Here is a 3,170-nt window from a genome sequence, read left to right on the forward strand (position 1 = left end):
TGGGATCTTCCCGGACTGGGGCATGAACCCGTGTCCCCTGCATCGGCAGGCGGACTCTCAACCACTGCGCCACCAGGGAAGCCCTGGCCTATTCTTAAATTACACAATGGATGATATTTCTAGGGATAAACTTACAATGCAAACAAGAAGAAGCTTTGTAGAAAACTATAGTTGTTGGGAAGTGCTGCTAATTAAGTATTCAAGATTCTACCTGAGGTTTAATTCATTATGTATTTAGAAGGTAATTTGCTTGAATTCTGCTTTCCTTCTGGGGATAACTTGTACCATACTCTGAAACTCTCAGATGAAACATAAGATTTGAATATAAGAAGTGGCTTCTAAAACATCAATGTACATTATTTATAAGGTCACTAGTCACTGGCAGGGTTTACCAGAAGCATAAGCTTGATGAGGATGGGGACTGTGACTATTTTGTGTACCCCATTATATCCCTAGCATTTAACAGTACCTGGCTAATTTAAAATTTAAAAATATTTGTCAGCAGTGACAACCTCCCCATGAGAACTTGCTTCTTGAAAAGGATCTCCTCCATCCCTATCTAGAAGAAGAGAAGAGGAGAGAGGAAACTCTGCCTAGTGCAGAGACCCAATTCCTACTTCATGGATGTGAAATGCCCAGGATGCTATAAAATCATCACTGTCTTTAGTCATGCACGAATACTAGGTTTATGTGTTGGCTGCTCTACTGTCCTCTGGCAGCCTACAGGAGAAAAAGCAAAGCTTACAGAAAGATGCTCCTTCAGACAGAAGCAGCGCTAAAAGCACCCTGAATCAGGATGAATGGGAAACCATTCCAACAAACACATTTTGGATACACACACACACATTTTTTAAAAAATATTTGGTCGATGAACGAGTGGAATAATCTTGAACACTAAATTTACATCTGAAAAGATATTACTCATTAAAAAAAACTGATATGAAGCAGAAACTAACACACCATTGTAAAGCAATTATACTCCAATAAAGATGTTAAAAAAAAACAAACACTGAAAATAGTGTGACAGTGATGGAATGGCACATTAGGACATCTAGGAGCTTTTTCCTTTATATTTACAATACATACTATTTTCCTTCTATGGCTTATTTTTTTGTCATTAGGTAGTCAGAAAGCTTGAATTTACTTGTGTCTCTTATCTGTGTACTAGATAAAACTGTACCCCCATCATCACATAAAAAGATACCACCTCAAAAGGCCCATTATAAATTTGTATTCCCATAGCATTTTGTACAGAATTTTTGCAGGCTTTTAACTCTACTTACTGCCCTCCCTCTTGTACCCATATGATGAGTTCCTAGGAAGCAGCCACCAACTTTATTCATCTTTTTATCTTTAACACCTAAACATAATTTATGCTCAAGAATGTTAGCTGTAAGAATACAATTTTCGGGGGCTTCCCTGGTGGCGCAGTGGTTGAGAATCTGCCTGCCGATGCAGGGGACACGGGTTCGTGCCCCGATCCGGGAAGATCCCACATGCCGCAGAGCGACTGGGCCCGTGAGCCATGGCCGCTGAGCCTGCGCGTCCGGAGCCTGTGCTCCGCAATGGGAGAGGCCACAACAGTGAGAGGCCCACGTACCACAAAAAAAAAAAAAAAAAAAAAAAAAAACAAACAAAAAAAAAAGCATACAATTTTCAATTTCTTTTAAGTATCTCCAATGGGAAAGTGAATCTCAATGAACATTAAGAGAACACTGCCACCACCTGGATAATATAGGTCATGCACCCTTTAGCAAATACGAGGAAGAGAAAGCACAGAATTTGTATATTGGTAGATCAGAATTTTGAAATTTAAACCCAGCTCTATCATTTGCTGTGTTAAATTGGAAAATCTCCATCTTTTAAAACATCAGTTTCCCCTTCTACAAAATGGGCATAGTATCTGTTCTATTTCTCAGGGATAATCATGACAGTCAAATTAGATAATGACTGTAAAAGTACTTTATTGATTACAAAGCATTTTCCAAGTGTGAGACCACAGTTGATATTTACTACACCATGTTGAGTATAACAAATCCATCTTTTTTAAAAATTGAATATTTTATTAACATAATAGTTGTCTAAACAAATCCATCTTATTCCTTACTGCAAATCTAAGTAAATAACCTTCAGCTTGAGAATCAGAGCCAACTCATAAAATTTTAGATGCCTAATGGCAAATTTCTTTCTTTATATGTTAATGTGGACTCACTATCATTAACTTATTGAAATATGTTGTTGAACATAAAAATATGTTAAAATTAAAACTACTTGGAGATACCATTTCTCACCTACCAGACTGGCAAAAATCCAAAAGCTTGACAACAAACTGAGTTGTCAAACAAGTTGGAGAGACTGTGGTAAAAAGGCTGTCATATATTGTTTGTGGAAATAGAAAACAGCATAACTCCTTTTGCACTATTTAGCAAAATTACATATCCTTTTACCCTTCAACCTAACAGTTCTACTTCTAGGAATATATTCCAAAGATACAATGGCAAAAATAAGAAAAAAACAATATGTACAAGGCATATTCAGACCAGTAAGCAAGGAAGCTATCAAAGAATACTGGGGTTGTTTTACTGCACAGTTTAAATTTGTAATCTTAAAATGAGATTTGAATTTTTATTGAGTACCTTTAAAAAGGTAGCATCAAAATTATAAAATTAACATCTGTTATGAATCATATCTAAAACTGGGTATAAACAGAAATTTTATTTCCTGATTTAATTTCAGGGGGACTAATGTTTAGGAAAGCTATTAGGTGAATGTTTATTTATTTATTTATTTATATTTTTTTATACAGCAGGTTCTTATTAGTCATCCATTTTACACACATCAGTGTATACATGTCAATTCCAATCGTCCAATTCATCACACCACCATCCCCACCTCCCCGCGGCTTCCCCCCCTTGGTGTCCATACGTTTTTTCTCTACATCTGTGTCTCAACTTCTGCCCTGCAAACCAGTTCATCTGTACCATTTTTCTAGGTTCCACATACATGAGTTAATATACGATATTTGTTTCTCTCTTTCTGACTTACTTCACTCTGTATGACAGTCTCTAGATCCATCCACGTCTCAACAAATGACCCAATTTCGTTCCTTTTTATGGCTGAGTAATATTCCATTGTATATATGTACCACATCTTCTTTATCCATTCGTCTG

At 36.6% G+C, this 3,170-nt stretch overlaps 1 protein-coding gene and 1 pseudogene across 2 annotated transcripts in view; one reads left to right on the plus strand and one right to left on the minus strand.

The window, feature by feature from the left end:
- The window catches only part of LOC112064689 (40S ribosomal protein S27-like), a 1,384-nt pseudogene extending 605 nt beyond the window's left edge, over positions 1-779 (plus strand).
- The window catches only part of RBMS2 (RNA binding motif single stranded interacting protein 2), a 93,643-nt gene that overhangs the window by 72,265 nt on the left and 18,208 nt on the right, over positions 1-3,170 (minus strand). The gene's annotated exons all lie outside the window — the stretch shown is intronic.

Source organism: Physeter macrocephalus, chromosome 6 (genome assembly GCF_002837175.3).
Source record: "Physeter macrocephalus isolate SW-GA chromosome 6, ASM283717v5, whole genome shotgun sequence".
Taxonomy (NCBI): domain Eukaryota; kingdom Metazoa; phylum Chordata; class Mammalia; order Artiodactyla; family Physeteridae; genus Physeter; species Physeter macrocephalus.